Raw genomic sequence first — 23,167 nt, 5'->3', positions numbered from 1 at the left:
CATACACTCACTCTTACACTCCCCCTACCTTGGATCCACGGCGGTCAATGGTACCTCGTGACCTCCGCACTATGGTCGACAACTACCCTGGATGTTCGATACACCCAAAACCACTTAAGCTCTGGCCTGAACTTAAGATTTCACCAGTTCACCCGTTTACCAGGTAACCAGCTTACCAGGTTGCGCGCGCTCACAACCTTCTCTCATTCACACTACAGGCATTCAACTCCGCAAGACATTACAATACAAATACAACACAAAACACCGCAATCTGTTCACGCATGACCCTTTTTATACTCACTCTCCTCCGATACTGCTGCTTTTCTCGCACCGTCTGCACCTTTCGGCACACGATTCTTCCGCTGCTCGTCTCTCGACGTCTCGGGCCTTGGGGTAAACTAACCTCTCTAGATTACCTTCCTCAAGAAGATAACCATCCTCACTCTGCTACCAACTGCTAACGCGGGATTTCTGGTTACTAGTTACCTTACCAAATCCCAAACTATGTCGACTGAATCGTTGGTACCTGTCATTGAGTAAAAGGTAAGTTCTTAAATTGATTGACTTATTGTAAGATTACCTTTTACTCAATGACAGGTACCAACGATTCAGTCGACATAGTTTGGGATTTGGTAAGGTAACTAGTAACCAGAAATCCCGCGTTAGCAATGTTAATAACTATTTACAGAGCGCACGTACACCCATGGGTTTCCTGGCGCTATTGCAGAAGAGACAGAAATACAATTCCTATGCGTAGGACTGCTTGAATAACCACGTTTTCAGGAGCTTTCTGAAGCCCAGGAGGTTGTCACAGTTCCTAAGTGGCAAAGGGAGAGAGTTCCAGAATGTGGCTGCCAGATAGCAGAAGCAGCTGCCTCCTTGCCTTTTCCTATTAAACTTGGGGATGGTGACTAGGCTAAGATGGGCAGAGCGTTGATTGCGCGGAGGCTTATAGATGGTTATCGAATGGTGAAAACGAATACAATTGAGCAGGTGATAATAGGAACTGTTATTTACATTGGCAATGCGTATGTTGCAAGAACCGTATACAACACAATTATAATTGTGTATGCATTTTGAATTGACTCTATGGGTATTGTCAAGCAACTGGAAAGAACCAATCGCATTTTCCCCCCCAGTCAACATTTATTTCTGTTTCCTGAGGGCATTTGATCTTGGTACCAGTCAATTAAATGTAGGTCACCTTTTCAAATAGTGTTGAAAACTGGGGTCAATAATAGATTTGGGGAGTTCTTACTAATCTGGCAACCTCCAGAAAGACCACTCAGAATTGTGTTCTAGTTATTCTCAACTTTCCTGGCCATGTACCATTTAATAATTAGTGTGAAAATAAAATGTCATTTAATCAGATATACATTTCATATCTTCGATGGGGTTAGAGCACCCACATGCATTTTGGAAGGACCAACTGTTCTTTGCTGTTTTTACTTTCTTTTTCTGTCAGGTCATTCACCGTAAACATTAGTCTTGCTATATAACTTTAGTAGGTGGGCTGGTTTGCTTTCACGTTGACAATTTAGCACAGCTTTTTATGGAATGAGGCATTGAAGTTTTGCTCTGGTACGTTTGTTAGATGAACTTTTGGTATACAGATATATGCATGTATCAACAGCCTGAACAAATAAAAGGCTCTGAAGCGCGCATTTTATTGCAACATGTAGAGTAACTACTGAAAGACAATGACGTCATAGCTTGCTAATAGAATGTAGGGTTAATTATCCTGACTTGCTATCCTCTTACTACTTATAGGGTCAAACTGCACATGAATTCCTTGCAGTCAGGCCTTCAAATGAAGGGACAACCCTGTAAGTGTCACTTATTCATTTCATTGTATTAAACTACAGGAGTATGACCCTTAAACCACGTTGAGATTAGGGTAGGTACATGAGAATAAACAAACAATATCTCAACTGGTATTATTCTGAAAGGTGATTAGACATGTATGCATCAAGCATTATGTGAACAGAGACAAGGAGACTCAAGTAACGATTTTAGAAATGTGCTCATGGCATCGTATAATTAAAGAACAAAATAGTGTATACAGTTGTAGCAGCACTGTAAAGAAACAAATATCAAACAACCCGAATTGGACTTGGTGATCTAAATGTGTACATGACACAAGAAGTGGCGACGCAAGTGACTATTGTGATCAGCAGAGACGGCCCATGGTGAAAAGGTGCTTGAATATATACAGTGTATCAGCCGCGGCCCGTGGAGGGAGTTACGGTGGGGCAGGGAGGCGGGGAGGGGGAGGGAAAGGGTGGAGGGTGCTAAAAACCGGCATATGAATAATTGCAGGTAAGTAAACAATTTAATTAATGAAACGAATTTCGTAGCACGCACTGCATTGCAAAATGCGATGCAGTGCACACTACGAAATTCGTTTTATGCAGTGCGATGCAGTGTGCACTGCATCGCATTTTGCGATGCAGTGTATGCTACGAAATTCGTTTCATTAATTAAATTGTTTACTTACCTGCAATTATCCATATGCCGGTTTTTAGCACCCTCCACCCTGCCCCTCCTCCTCCCCGCCTCCCTGCCCCACCGTAACTCCCTCCACGGGCCGCGGCTGCAGTGTATTCGTGAACAATGTGGCTCGAAGCAATGATTTATAATACGAAATTCTTGAGAGGTTTAGCGGGTTATTTAACAGAGCCACAATAGAGAATGCGCCATCAGTTCCGCTGAACGGTCGAAGACGTTTCGATCCTATCAATCAGGATCATCTTCAGGACTGGGTTGTCATTGAAATCGGTGCTGAGTGGGTAGCGGAGCGTCCCGGGGGGCTCAGCCTGTGGGTAGGCAGCGGACTGTCCCCCCCATTGTCCAGAGTTATACGCCACCTTTCCAATCGCTTATTAGCGAAGTCAAGTTCTCCTGATTGATAGGATCGAAACATCATCGACCGTTCAGCGCAACTGATGACGCATTTTCTATTGTGGCTCTGTTAAATAACCTGCTAAACCTCTCAAGAATTTTGTACTATAAATCATTGCTTCGAGCCACATTGTTCACCGAATACACTGTATATATTCAAGCATCTTTTCACCCTGCGCCGTCTCTGCTGATCACAATTTTCACTTGCGTCGCCACTTCTTGTGTCAGTAAACAGTTAGAGCACCAAGTCCAATTCGGGTTGTTTGATATTTGTTTCCTTACAGTGCTGCTACAACTGTATACACTGTTTTGTTCTTAAATTATACGATGCCATGAGCACATTTCTAAAATCATTACTTGAGTCTCCTTGTCTCTGTTCACGTAATGCTTGATGCATACATGTCTAATCGCCTTTCAGAATAATGCCAGTTGAGATATTGTTTGTTTATTCTCACTTATTCATTTCAAGCAGACCCAGGAGCATGCAGGCTTTTTAATATTAATCTCTAATTTTAACATGGGTGACTGCTATCAGCAAGGAATAACACAAGGCAAGGTATCAGCAACTGGTCTCACTATCTGCTATGTCAAAGCAGTAGTTTTGGCTGCTACCATCAATCTTGGCATTAGGGTTTCTATTAAAGTGCCAGATCCAAATTCTTTTTTTTTTGTGGTGCTCGACCCATAGGCATTGGGCTGCTATAAAGGAGCACCATTGCATAAGGACACATTCATTTTTGTTTTTTTAGGTACAGGGAGATTAATTGATTTGCCCAAAATCACAGTATTTTGAGCGATGCCAAGACTCGAACCTGGTCGCCCAATTTTAAAAATGGCAGCTCTAGCCTTTGCAGCACAGTCTGTCCCATTGAGGGCTAAGGACTGAACTGCCCTGAACTGTTTATATGCACAATGTCAACAGTCCTAGGTTATAGTAATATTGCCTTTGCAATGTCCTTGTTTTGCTCTCCTGCAATGTCCTAACAGATTTTCCCACCTCTAAAGAAGGCATTGGACCAAACTATAATATGCTTCTAAATTTTGCAACTTATTTGCTTGATGATTTTACCCCTCTACCCTGGTAATATAGCCTGACTGGCTATTGTGTTTGGTAGGCTTGGCAATTAGCCATCTAAAAGAAAACGCCCCGCTCCACCTTCTCAGTGCGTGAAGGTTTAACGAGATATCGCTCATGCAGGGATTCTCTGCGTAGTGGCCAAATAAAACTTGGCTTGCAAATGTCCTGGCAATTCTCCCTTCTCCACAGAATTACTAATACCATGGATATCTGTAACTGCAGGAGGCACATTTTTGAGAATAACATGTAGGAATTTGCACCATTTCTTGCATGTTTTTGCCTGGGATTTACCGGACACTGCATTGGCAGGCATAGTGTCCAGGTGAAAAACACCAGGCCCATTGGGTGACCGCTGGGCTTGTAATCCCCTTGGCGCTGGTAACTCTTCTTAATAACTCCAAAGCGATTACCCAGTTGTGGCATAGGTGTGACAAGGGGCAGAGGCTGCAGGTTTTATTTTGTACTTGAAAGTGTATTCATGGTAGAAAATAATTTTTAAATAATGAGACAGAATGTGTATTAATTACAGTCCGAAGTCTGCCACTCAACTGGCCAAGACGATCACAAAAGTGTCAATATTTCCACTAGCGGAGCTGTGTGAAGATCTAAATAATGTTGCTGAAATATTAGCCAACTGTTATATGTCAATTAAAAGGAAGGCCATACTTATTTGATCTAGAGTTGTTGAGCCTGAAAAAAATGACACTAGTATTAAGCCCTCAATATGGCACCAGGGAGCGCTGCTGAAGGCGTTGCGAGGGCCCTTAACACTGAAGAGGACCAAAATCAAGTAGTACAGTAAAGACAGAAGTTTATAAAACTCTACAAATTCACTGGTAAGATAAGAAAGGAACAGTTGTCAATCACCCTCCCAGTTCTAATCACAAAACATGAAAATATTGATGAAACAACAACAGTTTCCCACCTTCTAGTGTGATCCCACGGTTTTATAGTATGAAGCTATTCAAACACTCCACTCACTGAGGGTATAATATACTCAATTAGAACATTGGAATATTGGGAGCTCCATTGAAAACAATGGAATGCTCCGGGCTTATAATGGCTGGTATAAGCCTAGAGCTCCAACATTCCAATGATTCTTTGTTCACAGCTCTGGCTGTGAACAAAGGCTTCAAGGACCCTGAGGGGATTCCAATCCCCTCACGCTACCATAAGGCTTTGTTCATTTTTCTTAGAACATTCTGCCCTCTAGTGGCAGAATGTTCTAATAGCCTTATAGTCCTTCGTAGCTGGGCTATACCGGCTATTAAAGTCCCTCTCCCTTGTTAAAGGCCCTCACCTTCGGCTCGGGGTCTTTAACGCTGGAGAGGGCCTTTAATAGCCGGTATAGCCCTCTACGGCGGGCTATAAGGCTATATTAAAGAGGGAGAAAAAGAAAGACAAGTGGCCACTCCATTGTCTGAGTCAGCTGCCCATACTGGGGCAGTTATTTAGACTCTTTCTTGCCCATAGAATTGACCAAAGCCACGTTTCATCTGTTACTTCCGAATGTAAACGAAAACAAGAAAACAGAAGTGTCTTAATGAGCTGCTTTTTGCAGAGGCCTTTGAGCTCTTCCTGATGGCAAGCTTCCAAGGTTGATAGTAGGCGTGAACCTAACCCTCTACCGCATGTGCGCCTGAGTCATCGTTCATCAAAAGGCACTTAAATATGGCTTTGCTCCAGGATTCATCTTTAAATACTCCTATAAGTGCAGGGTTTCCCTGATCAGTACAATGTGAAAATGAGCCCACCATCTGTATTTCTCTACATGATCTTTAATTAGACACTGTCTCTGTGATTTCTCCCACACTGCCAGGCCATACCTTTCAAATTGAGTTTTAAGTGCTCTATAAATAGGATACTGAATGTTCTATGCTGATCCCTTGAGTTCACAAATACCTACTCTTGAGAAGCGGATGCGGCTTAAACACATGCTGTCAACAAGTGCAGCACAGAGTTTGGCCATTTAACTCAATCCAGGTCATGAAGCAGCATCTGGAAGCTAAAGCCTTCTTAATTGCCCTACAAAGAGATTCTCAGTATCAGCTAACTAGCTGATTGCCAGTGTACAAGGACTAGTAGTGACTAGTCATATTTAAAACCTTGAGCGTTATATACAAAGTAACTTTTATTAATGTGTCTTAGGGCCTCATTCTGAGTTGCCTGGAGTTTTTATCACCAGAGGGATAACCCTCTAGGCAACTGCACATTTTTTGGTGTCTCTGGGCCAGGAATTATAGGGTGTGACAACTGCAGATTTAATAATTCCTGGCCTGGAATTACCAGGCCCAGACTTCCCAGCAGAACTGTGGATGATGAAACAGTCCCCCCAGCTGAAAGTAAACTAGCTTTGGGGCATTGACCTCAATCTGTCCAGTTTCAAGATCCATAGAAATATACCCCCCCAGTGCGGATAAGTGTGAGAAAACAGGCTTTTTGCAGGGTCACCCTCACTTTTTGCCCCACGTTTAGACTTTTAGATGCTGTTTTTTAACTCTAAAAGTGCACTGAGGCCCCAAACCTGACCTGAGTGCCAGTGCTCTGACCCCTGAAAGAATATGTTGGATTGGCCTATACCCAATTGGCATACGCTACCTTACTTACAAGACCCAAGTATATAGTACCATAGGTACCCAAGGCCTGTAAGTTAGTATTCCTCAGGGGCTGCAGCACATATTCTGCCACCCTGTCAACATCAAACATGTCTCTCATCCTGCCATTGCAGACTAGTAGAGCAGTTTTAAATTGCTAACTCAACTTTGCCATTTAAACTAATGACAAAGCCCTAGCCTCCCTTTTGAATATATATAAGTCACAGCTATTGAGTCCTAAGGCAAGGTGCTGACATTAAAAGGTAAGAAATGTATTATATATGCCCTAACAGTAAAACCCTCAATTTGTTTTTTTTATTGTGAAAAGGTTGGTAGCCCTATTGTGGAGCACAGGGTTACACGCTGACAACTTAGCTGTGCTTACATCTGAAGGAGACAACTAAAGATGGTGCTTCAAGGTATCATGATAATATGGCACCCAGACCTCAGATCAGACCTGGACTGGAGAGTGAACCAAAGAAAGACCGCCCTGCTGTTTCCTGGACCTGGCAACCACTGGACTGCACCTTCTGCTCCTGAGCAAACAAAGAAAACACTATGCCTGAGGTACTGGCTCAAGGAAAGTCACTCCTGAGCACCAGAAAGAAGTGAACTCCAAGAGTCAGTTGGCTGACTTCTTATTACAGCTTCAGTGCCACAAAAGCTGGAGAAACCCTTCTTGGGGAAAGTCAATAGCCATAATCACTTGTTCTCCACTGATGGCTGGCATGCAGCTGGGGAGACCAAATCCCAGTGCTCAATAGTTGTACCCAAGTCTTCCAAACCCAGGAGAGTTGCCAAAGTGCAGTTTGGTCACCCAAGGAGGACACTAGCCATCACCATAAGAAACCAATGATTTTGTTGTGACCGGAGACCAGTAGAGTAGTCCAGAGGCAACTGAACTTTTGCCTGACCCATCAGGACTTCTAGGGACATCTAACCCTGTGGCCAAAGTCACCCCACTAAGACCATGGACCAAGGAGTATCCCCATCTTAAAGCCCTTTCTGCATCCTGTATCCCTTTCATCACGATCACTCCATTGTTTTCTATGGTGGTTTGTCCATAGCGCTTGGACCTGAACATGAGACTGCTTTGGTGACAAGGTAACTGTTCTACAAATTCCTGGCCTCCTTGACCTGCTCCCTGTTGGAGTTGATCCTCCAAAGCGGGTTTGGATTTCACAAACACAACTTTATAAAAGTTTCCTAAGTTTCTGCTAACTATGGTCATTACCAATGCTTGTTTGCATTTTGAATGAAAAGCAGTGATATACATTTTAGTAAAAAATCTATATCACTGGAACCCACTGATGGTAATTTGGGTGTCTAAAAGTTCATAAAGATAAGATCTGATTTTATGAATTGGTGTCAGATTTATTTTGTGTTGTTTGAATTTCGTATTTTATTGGCTTGGTACTTGTGAATTCTTTACACTTGTTCCATTGTTTAAGCCTGACTACCTGAAGCCACAGCTACCCAGGGTTGAGCTAAATGTTTTACAAATGAGTCTGACTGGACCCACAGTGAGGCCTCACAACCACATCATATAATACACTACTTTCCTCAAAGTATATCCTTACTTTCTCTGACCTAATATGATGTGCATGATATTGTCTTTTTCTCAACATGTGATCTAAGGTCTGCTGTACAAAATAGTTTTGCAGTTGCAAAGCCTATGGTTTGCAAAATCACTGGGTGTGACTGCAAAGTAGCGCCTTGAAACGTAGGAACCCCATAGACACAAAAGTGTTTTCTACTAGCAAAAGACTTTTTAAACCCAATTACAATTTGCAAACAGGAGTTTCTCACTTGGGTGTAACAGTGGAACATATCAATGCTTTGCAACCTGCAATTGCGGTGTCAAATCATTGATCATATAATGACACCTCAAAGGGGTGGTAACTGATTGACAAAGGAGAAGCTCTCCCCTTTTGGAGTCGTGTTGGCATCCTTGCTCCGGGGTGGAAGGGATGCTTGTAAGCATTGGGTTGGCTGTCTGCTTGCACTAGTATGGTCTCAAACCACAAGCATTGTTTTGCCTAATCTATGATAGTCATATGCCCAGTGGTGGCCGTGGAGGGGGAGGGGAGGTGGAGGCTGTAAATGAGAATAAAATAGCACTTACCTGTATGCCACCTCTCAGTCCTCTTTCACTCCAGAAGCAGGAAGGAAGCAAGAACCAGGAAGCACCCAGGCTCCCAGTCTCTCCCAGCCCATCACAAAGCTGCCTTACAGCAGCATTGTGATTGGTTTGAGCCCTGTGGTTCGGCGCTCAGAGAGGGACTGGGAGCCTGGGCATGTTCTCCACCCAGGCAGTAATGCAGCCTGGGTGAATAGCCTGCAAAGTGCGCATGACTGTTTGGCCGGCCCGAAACGACCGGCGCAATATTCATGTGCACTTAAGAGAGTGCCATCACTGTTCCAGTGATGTCCCGCCTGCCCCACCAAGTGAGACACAGATGGAAAAATAAAATAATAATAAAGTTCGTTATTATCATTTTATTTTTCCTTTTGTTAACCGCTGACAGCACAGTGGGGTGACGCTCCTCTACCTTAGTAAAGGAGTGGCCCCTGCATACGCATGCAAATTTTTTTTAGTTAAAACAATTAAAATTGTATCCAATTTTAATAGCACAGTATGGATTCTTCCATGCAGACATATGTATGTACAACAGATATAGAAACCCTTTTACACAGGTGGTATTTGGGCATGTGGTCCTGCCCCTCGGCTTCCTCAACTCGCCTCTCCTCCAGTGATAAGCATTAAATCTGAAAGGGTTTCCCTACCAAAAAGTTCATACTTACACTGCTCAGAAATTGACAATTTGCTCAAGTAAGGCCTGCACTACTTTTTCTTCAAACGCTTTCCTCTCCTATGGTTTGCTTTGGGGTCGCAAGGTTTTTAACAGGGGCCGTATGATATAGGAAGAGGTTGTTCTTGTAGTAGTCAGACTGTATCTGTTAACTGTATTCTGGGAACTACATGTACCACCCTGTGTCCGTTATGCCATCTCTCTAGTTTATCTACTGAGTCAATTTTTTATTACCTATGCACTTTATTTGCTGCATCTTACATTTATTATACTGCTTAGTGACAGCTCTTATAAAACATATTTTTAATTGAATTTGTGTGTACTGTCGGTTTTTGTCTATTGATTTGTGTTTTTTATGGTATATGTGGGATCAGTCAATCACGGTATTTTTATTAAATGTTCGCCTTTATGGCTTTTAGTGGCCAAATAAATTATTTCTTGACTGACTGACAATACATACTGGCACAGATAAAAGTTACTATTGGCTTTTCATTATCATTACCTGCAGACATAGTTTAAATACACAAAAGGTATATGCAAGTACAGTATTAGATCACCAGCCGTGCCACTGAATGCTGGGGTAGGCAAAAGGAAAATGTGAATGACAGATGAACAGAACAATAGATGAAAACGTGTGACCAAAAATAACTCTAAATGTATATATGAGTGCATTTTATTTATGACTTTGTTTTGATTTTATGAGGCTGGTGAGAAAGCAAATACATTGATGGTGGTAGTCAGTTCAGTTCAGTTCATAAACTTTATTCGCGTAGCTTGGTACCCATAAAAGCACAGCATCAAGACAAATTAAATAACAAGCGGAGAGTGAGAAATACATGGTACTAAAAAACATCACAATGATATAACCTTAACATTTTAGCAAATTGAATAGCAAATTTAAAAAGAGCTTCATTGATAATAAATAAATTACTGTTATATAAAATATCAATTCATCCAGCAGTTATACGAAAATGTTCAAGCATAATAAAATTTCAAGGATTGGACATGGTCTTGCGTGCTCGAGTGGAGATTCTCAGAAATGTACTTATGCAAAACACTAACTCTTCATCAACCAGGGACAGTAAACACAGATAGGCGTTGTCCAGACTAATGGGCCTCTTCTTTTTAAAAAATGGATATAAAAGCCACTTTATATATTTCATGTAATATTTACAGAAAAATAAGAAATGTAAAATCGATTGGCCACTCACCCCATCACGTGGGGATGGTATGTGATCAAGATTGGGGTGGTAACCAAGAGGAAAGCACAGTGCAAATCTAACAGTTCCTGCTCTTAAACGGAATAATAGGCTCCTTTTCCAATGACTCATAGGTAGGGTGAGATATATAGGTAGGGGATGGTGGTACTGTTCAATAGACATGTAATTGAGACCAGAAGATTTCTTAGATTCAATTCCAATCCTTTCTGTATTGTATAAAGAATAGAGCGCTTCTCTAAGCTCCTTTTGTGGCACAGTTTCAACTATGCTTGCGTTTGAAAAGATACATTCTCTGATGACAATGCGCAAGCTTTGGTGCACTCCAGTCAACCAAGGAATATCTATCCCTTTCTCGCACTTAAGACAGTCGGTAATAATCTCTCTAGTTAGGGAGGCTGCCTGATTCTTCCAAACTGATAGCCAAAAAAGAGCCGGTCGGGCACGTATAAAATCCGATATATATTTAAGATTGAGTTCTCTGTGACAGATATATTGTGAGGTGGAGATTGGGACGCCCAGTAGTTTCCTGCAAAACTCATTTTCTTCCTGCTGGATACAGGAGCTATTTCAATGCTCCAAATCTCCGCCCCATACGTGGCTAATGGAATGTGCTGTAATTTGAAAAATTTTGGATAGCTAAAATGGCACCAGTGGTAGTATGAAATCTCTTGCAGTCCACCCTCTCTGCATTCACAGAGGGTTCCAAATAGCAACTTTGATGTAACCTATTAGTATATATGTGTCATGGCAAATTTCAGAGTCTGGTGCAAACAAACACACAAGTTGATGGGCGGAGCACTGAAACTTAAAACCACTCACCCCCAGTCACAGATCTGGGTTGGATCCATCGTTCTTTAGCTAACTATGCCACCCCAGTTTCGACCTAGCCTAACGCAAATCTGTCTTGACCTTGTTCTTTATGCGAACAGTCTAGCCTGAACTGCCAGGCCAGGTCCTCCCTGGACTGGAAACAAGCATCCTAGGACCGGTTTCTGGGTATTAGTCCTCATCAACCAGGCTAGCTTGAATCCAGCAGCACAGTGAGCCAGGGACCCACGTGTGGGCATACCCTTGGCCAGAGATGGAAATAAAGCTTCATCTCAACTACTACTTCTTCTAATACTACTACCAACTGCTTTAGGAAGAATTTCAGCAGTTGGGCACTAAGGTTCAAAGCCAGTTCATGCACACGGCCATGCTGATGTGAGGTTTGGTAGCCTGCACCATTTTTCTAAAAATAAAGTACGATTTTTGGGTGGATGGTGAAACAGATGGCAAGGCCTAGACAGGTGCTGCACTACCTCCATGATTTTGTCTTCGTCGGCAGGGACGGTCTGACAGGAGAGTGGTCATGACTGATGACCACATTTGAGACAGTGGCAGGGGTAAAGTTGGCCTAAAAAAAACCAGAGGGCTCAACATTTCTAGGAATTAATTGGGCTCAGTGGCCATGGTGTCTCGATTACCCAAATAGAAACTGGACAGACAGAAGTGCTGTTAAGAAAATTGATGAGGAAAAAAACGTGCACATTGTTGTTCATTCAGAAAATTTTAAGACAGTTGAGTGTTGCCTCTAGAATCGTTGCTCCAGGCACGGCTTTTGTAAAAGTAACTGGATTTTACAATGAAGTGGGCAACAAACAGTGGTTAACTTGTAAAAAAAACTAAGTGCAGGGGTCGTCAGGAGGCAGCTTGCACCAGCCAATTTCTCCTGTTAGCGCAGACTGAGGCAAAACTATTAACCATGAAAGTGGGGAGAGGATGTGGCATAATGGCCATGGCTGCTGACTTGGGGGCAGAGGAACCAGGTTCGCATCTTGGCGTCAGCTCAACATCCTGTGGTTCTGGGCAAATCACTTAATCTCCCTGTGCTTACCATAAATGAATGTGTCCTTTACTGATGCTCCTGAAAAGCGTCGGTGTTGATGATTAAGTCCCAGTGCTGGGCACCGGATACCACTGGCTCTGATTAAGCACTGGCACCAAAGCCTTATTGCTAGATCAGGATTACAGAGAAAGTGTGGAGTAATATGCCGATGTGACTGAGAACTCTGGAACATTTCAATGGCGTGACCCAGTGGACTCTACAGTGGAGATCTTTTCCGATGCTTCAGGAAGAGGAGGTTTTTGGACTGTACTAGAGAGGTGTGCTAAGAAACGGCCACAGAGGTAGTTGCAGGGGCAGCATAGCATAGCTTTTCTGGAAATCTATCCATTAGTGCAAGCCATGAAGTTGTGGAGAGTGGAAAGAAAAAAGACAGTAACTTTTGTGGTGGACAATGAAGTGGTGGTGTACGTGATAAACAAAATGTCAACCAGGGATGCTTATATCCTTCTGCTAAGGGGATAATTGATACAGATGTGTCTGAAGTGGAATGCAATGTTCAGAGCAAGACATATGCCAGAATTGGACTATTGAGTGGGGGACGCATTCTATTTTTCACAGTGAACTAGGTTCGGTGGTTTGGGTCTGGACGCAGACTGGCAGGGGACCCCAGTAACTCCAGACATATGGATGATTGGTATGTAAGAACAATGTGTTAGCCAAAGAAGTCACTGACTGGTTCAATGAGGAGAACATATGGGCAACATGGATAGAGTTTGTGGAATCAGGGGTGAAAAGGAAAAGTGGTTGGGGAGGAGTCTAGAGGACAGAAGAGGTGATCATGTTCTTGATGAGCCAGGTGGAAAAAGGGCTGGCACCATTCATGTATGCAGGCAAGTTGGCATGGATTCTTTTCTGCGGGAAATGTTTCTGGGGATATGAAGCACATGAGGGAGAACTAGAGAGAAGGATTCTGGAGGGTTGGCCCAGGGAAACACAGAGTGGGGATAACGAAAGGAGACTGCTAACTGCTGACATACTGAGGAGAGTAAGACCCAGGATGAGATTGGCACATGTATCTGTTTGGGAATTTAGGTTACTTAGGGCCAAATTATTGGTCATGTTTTTTAGGGTGTTCAGAGTGTCGGAAGTGGTAGGAGCAAGGAAGTATGGAGGCCTGATGTGGGAGGGTGGAGGAGGCATGATGTGGGAGTAAATTTGCAAAAATTACGAGAGGGTGAAAGGGAAAGAGGATCAGGTGTGGCAGAGCTACGTCCAGTGAGGCTAGTGAGATGTTTTGTGAGTTTGGAGAGATGGATAAGATCAGGTTGTTTGTGCATAAGGATGTGTGGCCAGTGTCTGAAAGCCAGGTGTATAGAGCACTGAGAATGAATGTGTCTGAGACAAGCAGGAATGGAGGAGGGTAAACATGGGAAACATTCAAAATAGCAGAAGGTGACGCCAGGGTTCATAGCAGGATTTGGTGAATCAAAACTGAAGAGAATGGGAACACGGAGGAGGAAAAGTGATTGCATGTGGACTTATGTGAGAGTGAGGGTGCGGCAGTAAGAAACTGAGGCTAATGAGGTGCTTTGTCACACTGGCCAGATAACAGGAAACTTTAGGATGAAAGAGATGTTGCTTTGTGGAGAGACCATCATGAAGTGAGTAAGGGAGCATACAAGTAGGGAGGGAGTGCTGTGGTCTGCAGTAGGCATTGGCATTTGAGGAAGTGTCAGTGAGGTGATCTGCCATTAGGGTTATGGGGGTACAGAGCAATGGGGGGGTGTAATGGCACAGGCCGGAAATGTGTTGATGCACATAGTAAATATTTACATTTCAGTCCATGGGCCTGGAACTAATAAAGATTATGAAAATGCGCTTCGCTGATGATGTGCTTTTGTCACTGGAGTCTACAGGGAAAAGGACCCAGCTACCTGCATGATCGCATGATCTCCTGACCCCTTACAATCCTGCTCGTCAGTTGAGGACAACAGGAGCCCATTTGCTCAAAGTCCCAAAAATCAAAAGGGCGAGGATGGGTGCGCGCTCATTTGGCTACTTAGCAGCCAAAAATTGGAACACACTTCCACCTTCTCTGCACGCAGAATCTGAAAGTGTCCTCCATAGAGACCTGAAAACCAGGCTCTCCTAGACAGAAGCCTCGTCTTGCCTGAATTTGCATGTAGCTGTTGCTGTAGCGCAGGGACACGCCAGTTGGTGTAGCCAGGCGCTTTATAAATGACATTATTATTATTAAAAGCGACTTAACAGAGGTGAGAAAAAAATATCTGCAGACGGATATACTATGGATGTAGTTGCAGCTTAGAGGAGTGTGGAGTGAGAGGCAAGGAAGCCCACGGCAATCAAAAGGACCAGAAAAGAGGTAAACAGGGAGGTGTCTGGATAATGCAATAAAACAGAGATAAGAGTGGTCAGCCATGTGGGTATTGTGTTTGAATGTCCAGTCCAATTTCAGCATAATGGAGTTCACCTGTTCCTACTGGATAGAAAAATAAATATGGATAAACTGATAGAGGTGCTGGGGTCCTGGAAAAGCAGTGTACAGTGAGGAGGAACAGAGAGAACACCACAGAGCAGGGATTTTCTGGTGTTCTTGGGATGGATCATAAAACAAAGAATTGAGAGCTCAGAGAGGATGGAAGGAAATATTGCAGGAGGAGAGAGAATGTTAGGTCAGTCAAGAAGTAAGCTTGGTCCCCAGGCATGCAGGATAGACAACAAAGGGGAGCACATGGAGGAAAAAAAGAGGAATTTAAAGGAACAGGGAGATCTAATGTTGGTTAAAAGGTGTAATGGTAATGATGAGAGGAGTGGGCAATCATAGGGATGGAAAATAGTTTAGAGGGTCGGGAAGGGCGAGTCGTTGTTTACTTGTGTGTTATTTAGAGTACGGAAGATTATGCAGCACAGTTGAAAGATGTTTGTAATGCAAGCATACCATGCTCATAAATAAATTGGGCTTTTCCACATAACAAGGCGCAGTGTCACTATGATACCTTTTCCAAGGTGGGCTCCATGTGGAGAGGATTTAACCACCTTCTATACCGGGTGTGCTTGGGAGATGGAAAGACAGGATGGGGCACGGGAAATGACATGGTGGCCGGGAGGCCTCCGCATGATGTCGTTGCGCTACGTACAGGCAGTGGGGGTTCACTTTTTCCACTGCTAAGCCTAAACGCCACTGCCCATCCTGGTACATTCACAGTAAGGAGTTCTTTGACACTAGGTTAGGCGAGAAACATGATGAATGTAAGTATTCACTGGGAGCGAGTGGTGTGATGGCTAAAAGAACAAAGAATTGGGAAGCTGCCAAAGGAAGGAAATAAGTACTAGGAGCAGACAGAATGAAAGGTCAGAGAAGAGATAAGCTTGATCCAGGGGAGGGCAGAACAGACAACAAGTTGAAGCGGGTGGAGGAAAAGCAGAAGAATTCAAAGGGACAGGGAGCACTAACATTGGCTAAAAGGTATAATGGTAATAAATGGGGGAAAGATTCACAGGGGGAGGAAAATTGTTTAGAGGAGGCGGAAAGGAATAGTCATTATTTGCTAGTGATGTTTGTAATGGGAGCCTAATCTGTGGTTTCATTATGATTCTACTACCAGTGGGTCTTTTTACATCCAGTCCCTAATAATTAAACATCTTTGTACATCAAGCCCCTAATAATTAAACATCTTAGGTGCATACACAAGAATAGCTTCGAGTGTGATGTCACGTTACTCAACAGAATTCAGAAAGGTGGACATTTATCTTCACAAATGGAATAAGCCACAAGGAGAATCCCTCAAGCTGTGGAGTTTTTACACCCAATTAATCCAGGATGATAGAGGATTTCCCATTCTTTCTATGTGGAAAACCACAGTGAGTGCCTGCAGCCCCTAGGTTTGTGGGTATTAACAATGGTTTGAAATTAGGTCCCCACTCTGGAAATGCACGCGTATTTAGTCCTGAGGAGGGAAGCAGTAAGTGTGTTCCCAGACTGAAAATGTGAAGATAATACCCATAAAGTTGAGCTGAAGTTTAGCCTTTTTTTACTTTAAGATAGCCTTTCCAGCATATCTGCACTGTCAGCCAGTAGCAAATCCTGTCATCATCCCAGCCACATTGCAAGTGCCCCTCTTCTGCTCATTGTGCAGATTGACCTATATTATGAACATGTACTCCGGTTACTTGAATCCCAACCACTGACTTTATCTGCTAAGCGCTTTGGGACCTCGACAAGAGACAGGAAGGCACTATAGAAATACTCCAATACAATATATCAACCACAGAACTAAAGCCACGGAAAAATAAGCTATATATTTTCTGTTTCCGAACCCCGTAATGTATGGACTGGGTGGCAGGCGTTTCTTCTCCTGTTTGTCTGACATCAGAACCATCTATGAAATGTGTGCTCCTGTTTATTTCACAAACTGTTTAAGAAGTTAAAAATCTAATTCTGTTGGAGAGCTCAGAGGCTTATTTCTTTGGGTGTGCTATTTAGTATTTAGTCTGGCGACTCTGCGGATATGGTCTGTATCTAAGCACACTTAAATTCTGAACCCTTCGCTGATTTTTTTTTTAAAGATTTGTTATGTAGGACCATATTTGTGTTTTGGAGAGCTTCTTCAGAATTGCACAGGATATTCACTATTATGTAATTCTGCATTTCCTAAAATACGCAGACCTTTACCTTTCAGAAAAGAATGATCAGGAACTCTGCTTGCAAATAGGTCTCCTGCCACAACACTAACCTCACAACCCACCGGGAAACCGGGCCATGCCACCCGGCCCGGGGGGATAAGTGATTTGCCCAAAATCACAGGATGTCATTACCGAGATACGAACCCAGTTCCCCCACTTCCGAGGTCGAGCGCCCTATCTCTTGGCCAGCTCCTCTACGAACTCGGGACTCTAATCAGCTTCCCAATCAATAGAAAATATATAGCACGAGCTCGACCAAAAGTCTTGGCGCGATTACATGGGCAACGGTTGTTTATCCCAGGTTGTTTATCCCAACAGGCACGGGGTAATACGATATTTACAAACAGCTGACTCCCAGATAGGAAGGTGCGAACTAGACCGTAAGACCTCAGAGCACTTACATGAGCAACCGTTCCTGCGAACGAACCGGGAACCTATAGACAAAGGTTGCCGCTCTCTGCACTAACCTAATGCAGGGACATATATAACACCCCAAGATCGAGTATTGCGAACTCGCCCGAAGAGCTTGGAGCGACATGCGCCTCTGCTGATAATACATTCATCTCTCACGGTATGCCAGCCGTAACAGCAGCGCTCAATACCCCGACTCTCGTCCTCGTTCAACTCAAGACCTCCTCAACCCTACCCCCAGGACGCCTGCTAATTTCCTAGTGCTACAGGCGGTTGGGGCTCAGGGCCTCCCACATGCTAAGTGCCTCTTCCGGCGTACCCCCCAAAAGTCAGCCAAGCCGCTTATACAATTTTTTCGGGGGGGGAGGGTGTAATTGTCTTCCCTCCCTCAATATATTAACTTCAAACACTTAACACGCATAAAGTGGCACCACAACACAAATAAATGACGCGAGAGACGAAAGCGTCCCAAGTATTCACGTCCAAAAGCCACGAAACAGCCTGCCTCTGCTCCACTCGCACGTGGAGCTGAAACACGGGCAGCAGTCCCGCGACCGCCCCCTTCACGAACGATGCCAGAAACAGAATAATTTATAACCTCCAGCGGTCCCACTGCCTCTCTGAGGAGCAAAAACCACGTCACTAAAAGTGGGTCACACGTGTGACCCCACATGCCCCCAAAGATAACCGAGGCCGTGGCAGGGGCTTAGCGCATGCGACTATGCCTCTGCACCCCCACAGTCCCCTCGCCTGAAAACGAAGACAGCAGAACCCATCCCCGAGAGGGGACGGCTCACCGCAAGGAGACTACCCGACGACCAGACGAAAACAGCACTCGGACGCCAGACTGATCCAGCGGCCTATAGAAAATATGTCATAAACTACGCTACCTAACTTCATAACACACTCTAAAAATCACCACTTAAAAACATGGACCCATTAACAAAACCTGACATATTTTGACCAACTGAATCATGTGGCCTAATTAAACTTATATACAATTTATATACATTTATATACATCCGCTGTAAATAAATGACATTATTTAAACAAATCCTAACTATTTAATTGGCCTACATGGCGATGGCATCTAGCTAATGATAACCTGCACTCTCGAAATAACAAGACCAGCTTGTTTTCAAAAGTAAGATTTTATTAGCTTATTTATTTGAATTATAAGAGTATAGTTTTATTTAAGCATTTTATTAGAATCGTTTTAAGCATATTTGTAAGCATCATATAGAATTCAGATTATTTGCAAGGAATTATAAGTTTAGCATTTTTCAAAACCTAAGTCCCTAAACTAGCTAAATAAATGGAAATAAAGTAAAGTCTTTAGGGTTTCTTACGTGCTCCAAGTAAAGTCCGACAGCACGACACCCTCATCCAAAGGTTAGAAAGCAGCAGCGTGACCCATCCACGGGGCATGGATCTTTATACCTTTCTGCACTAAGCTAATCTAAGTAAAAGTAAAACTTTCTGCAAAAGTCGATGTCCCATTGGTTCGTGAGTGACAAGTGACATGTCACCCCATTATTTCAAAACATCAGATCCGTCACTTTCTTAGACTCCATTGTCTTTACTGTACGTGCTCCGAGGCTTCCTTTTGCTTGCAACAATTTTGTAATAGTTTTTCACTGGTTTCATTTCACTTCCTCGGATGCCAAGTTATCAAATGTTCCTTCTGCCGGTTCCTGACCTTGGCCACGTCCGACCAGAATAATGTCAGAGCCTCATCGTAGTTCATCAAATGTTACTTCGATGGAAAACTTTAGAAAGGACATCTCATGCTTCATGCAGAAATTAAATTCATCATTTTAGTAAGCTCGAGTGAACTAGGCCCAAAGCAGTCAATTTAATTTCTCTAATGTATAAACAAACACAAGAAAATAATTAATGAAAGAAATATTATTCATTCTGTTTCCACCCTTTGTTTGCTAATTATTTAACCCACCCATTAGTCTAATGTTACCTAGCACAGAGCAAACAAATAAAGCAGCATTTTATATCTACCAGTCTTCATAAAATCCACGAAATCCTTTATGCACCTATAGAAAGTAGAATGACATCACATAGACAAGGAAAGCAAAATAAGCACATGCCACTTTTAAAATTCAGCTGCAGTCAGTTATGACATGACAGAACGACAAAATTAATTTATTATTTTTGCACAAACGAAAGATGCAACAGTAATGCACATTTATAAGCACATATGTTAATGTTCCCGCGTGTAAAAGTTTAATCTAAGTTGATTTAGTACAAACACATCACAAATCATTAATAGGATTATTTTATTTTATGGAAGTATGACTTTGCGAGTTGGAATGAAAAGAAATTCTCTATCTCGCTCCATCAAGACCAAGCCTCTGGACGGAGCGACCAGAGAGCACCCAAACAGCGTCAGGCTGAGGGGACAAAGAGGCCGCCAGGTGGGCGGGGGAGGAACATATACCTCTCCCCGCCTCCCAACACGGCCGGAAGTGACATCCAGGACCCCTTAGGGTCGTGGCGCACTGGGCTGCCCCGTGTGCCATCTTGTGGCACTAATGGGCCGCCCTCTTATGAGTGTCCCCTGCAGGGACATGTCGGTTGGCCCGCAGTATGCAGACAGTAAAACAAATCAAGCACTAGCAAAGCCAATATATCGCACCTTTTTCACCTATTGGCTTTTCCGATGCGTTTTGCCAATGATGTGCAGTATCGGGCAAAAAGGAAAATGCATTTTGCTGATGCTGTATAGTACTGGAAGAAAAAATAGGAAAAAAGGCACCATGATGCAGCCACATCATTTCATAGGCGCATGCATGCTCGATGACATATGCAGACACATGCGTCGCACAGGGGAGGCCGGCACGACTCGCACTTGGGTGGGCGGGTGCACAGGGCCAGGGAGGGAGGGGGGGTTACGGTGCGGCTGTAGGCTGCATAAAAAAAAGAAAATAGAATAAATAAAACTTACCTCGCCGCCGCCGGGTCCTGCGTCTTCTTTCCTGCTCGCCTGTGTCCGACTCCAGGTGAGAACAGAAAGCAGGCAGCCAAGCTCCCACCGCTAAGCCAATCGCAACGCTCCAATGGAGCGTTGTGATTGGTCTTAGCGCTGTGACATGGAGCTCAGCCAGGAGCAGTAGGGGTGGGCATGTTCTCCATGCAGGCTGCAATGCAGCCTGCATGGAGAACAGGGGAGAGCACATGACTGGTTTGGGCAGCCTGAGAGGGCAGACCAACACAGTCATTGCGCACTCAGGAGTGGGCAAACTACACCACCCCGGCCCTGCTGCTCCGTAAGCAGAGCAGCCCCGCTCATCCGCCCGCCAGAAAAGAAAACATATAATGGTAATAACTAAAAGTTATTACCATTTAATGTTTTTGCTTCTCGTACTGCGAGAAAGCAATGGGGAGACGCTCCACAGCGGAGGAGCTGCCCCTGGCGTCACAGACCTGCAAACTTCTAAAACAAATTCACTGTGTATATGAACAGGGCATGGGCTTTAGTACTGAGTACAGCTTGATGCATTTCTACACATAACAACCCCTGCACAAAAAAAAACTTCAAAGGCAGCTGCTTATTTCCCCGAAATATTTCACACCCCTTCACATCGACTATGCCTGCTCTCAAAACACGAGCTAGAAACCCATTCCGTTAGGAATTTCTACCTATTTTTTTGTTCCACCTTTTGATTTTAGCTCTCCACTATAAGACACAGCATCATCCTTTGAATGGGCAGTTCTGGTGTTATGTTATGTTATGTTATGTTATGTTATGTTATGTTATGTTAATTTTGATTTCTATAGCGCACGGCTACTCCATTGGAGTGTCCCGGCGCTTTTATTGGCAGCTCTTAAGCAGAGAAACATAACACAGTAAAATAAAAGAAAAACAGTAAACAGAGGAAGGAACATGCTAGAGGGCGAAAAGCCAGGTTTTGAGACCCTTCCTAAAGGTCATCAAGTTAGAAATGCCGCGTAAAGCCAATGGCAACGCATTCCAAAGCTGCGGTGCCTTCAGCCTGAAGGAGCGGCCCCCAATGCGGGCCCTTTTTACTCGAGGGACCACCGCAAGAAACAAAGATTCGGATCGCAGAGATCGAACCGGGCGATAAAAGGCAAGCCTCCGTTGCAGATATTTCGCGCCCGAGGCATGAAGAGCCTTATGAGCCAGAGTCAGCGCCTTGAAGACTATCCGCTTCCGGATAGGCAGCCAATGAAGCGACTGCAAGAGGCCGGATACTCTGGCTCGCCTATGAAGGCCAAAAATGGCCCGTGCGGCCGAGTTCTGCACCACCTGCAGGCGCTGTAAAAGATACTCCGGTAGGCCCAGATATAGGACGTTGGAATAGTCCAATCTGGACTAATCTGGATGTAACCACATCTGTGTGCACATACAGAATGGTGCAGGCTCCATTTTTTTAGTTTTATCTACTTGCTGATCTACTTACTGATCCATGATGGTGTATGCTATCTCGATTGGTAAATAAAAAAAATATTTTAGTTACGTGAAAGTGCTTTGTGCTAACCGCGGGCGGAGAGCTCCACTCCACCCGCTGAGTGTGCGGAGATTTGCCTACTCTGCGTTCTGTGGAGAATGCGGAGTAGGCAACTCTCCGCACTCTCCACGGTGGAGCGGGGTTGACCAGCCCCTTCCTCCACCCCCCCCAGTAAGAATTAATAAAGACTTACCTTGCCTGCGGCGTCCCAAGGCTGCCATCCTTCTCTTCCTCGCTGTCTCATGGAAATATGTGCACATGCGCATTTCTTGCGAGAAATGCGCATGCACTGGCGCGTGTGCATGCGCAGATCACCGTGAGATGGCGATGAAGAGGAGGACAGCAGACTGGGGACGCCACAGTCAAGGTAAGTCTTTATTATTTTACCTTTAATGTCTTTTTACTTAATTCTTACTGGGGGGGGGGTGGAGGCGGGCGGCGGAGCGGAGTCGGTTCTCAACTCCGTGGACCTCCGCGTAGTCACGCTCCGTCAGCTCCGCCCAGGGTTTTGCACCGTAAAGCAGCATGGAAGTGGGGTCAGGGCCAGACTGGGAACCCAAAGCAGCCCTAGCAATTTTGTTGGACCAGTCCCCGGGGATGGAGGGGTGCAGTGTGAATCACTACTGCTTTTGTTACTAGGGGCCGATATTGCAGCACTGCTGCAAAAACGGCACCCAGTAACAAACTGGAACCCCCTGCCTCAAAACGAGCTCCTAACCTTCCAGCCTCTCGGGGAAATGCCTGATGCCCGCTATGACCAATCTGGCCCTGGGTAGGGCTCAAGCAACGAGGATTGGTCCAGTGGCGTTGGAGCAATAGATGTGTTTGAGGCAAAGCCCAAGGAAAAAATACTAAAAAGGTAAAGCCAGGGAGGGTGGGGCGAAACCAATGGGCGAGCTTAGTTGAAATACCAGATTATTTGTCTTTACATTACATGCAGTATAGGAGAAATGTCTAAAATCTGTGAGCTGACTAGGACTACCGATGAGGTGTGGGTTCAATGTCTTTGGGATTCTAATCTGTATACTTTAGGGGGAATAAAGAGAACATCGCCTAATGTGCTCCAGGAGTAAATGAATGTTCGCTCACCTCTATTGACGCCCCGCGCTACTCTATGAAAATAGACTTGGTTCA

General features: G+C 44.2%; 1 protein-coding gene across 1 annotated transcript in view; it reads left to right on the top strand.

Moving 5' to 3' along the window:
• KREMEN1 (kringle containing transmembrane protein 1) overlaps window positions 1-23,167 on the top strand; it is a 327,791-nt gene that overhangs the window by 184,718 nt on the left and 119,906 nt on the right. The gene's annotated exons all lie outside the window — the stretch shown is intronic.

Source organism: Lissotriton helveticus, chromosome 11 (assembly GCF_964261635.1).
Source record: "Lissotriton helveticus chromosome 11, aLisHel1.1, whole genome shotgun sequence".
Taxonomy (NCBI): domain Eukaryota; kingdom Metazoa; phylum Chordata; class Amphibia; order Caudata; family Salamandridae; genus Lissotriton; species Lissotriton helveticus.
The sequence above is the reverse complement of the archived record's forward strand: the minus strand, read 5'-3'. Positions and strand labels throughout refer to the sequence as shown.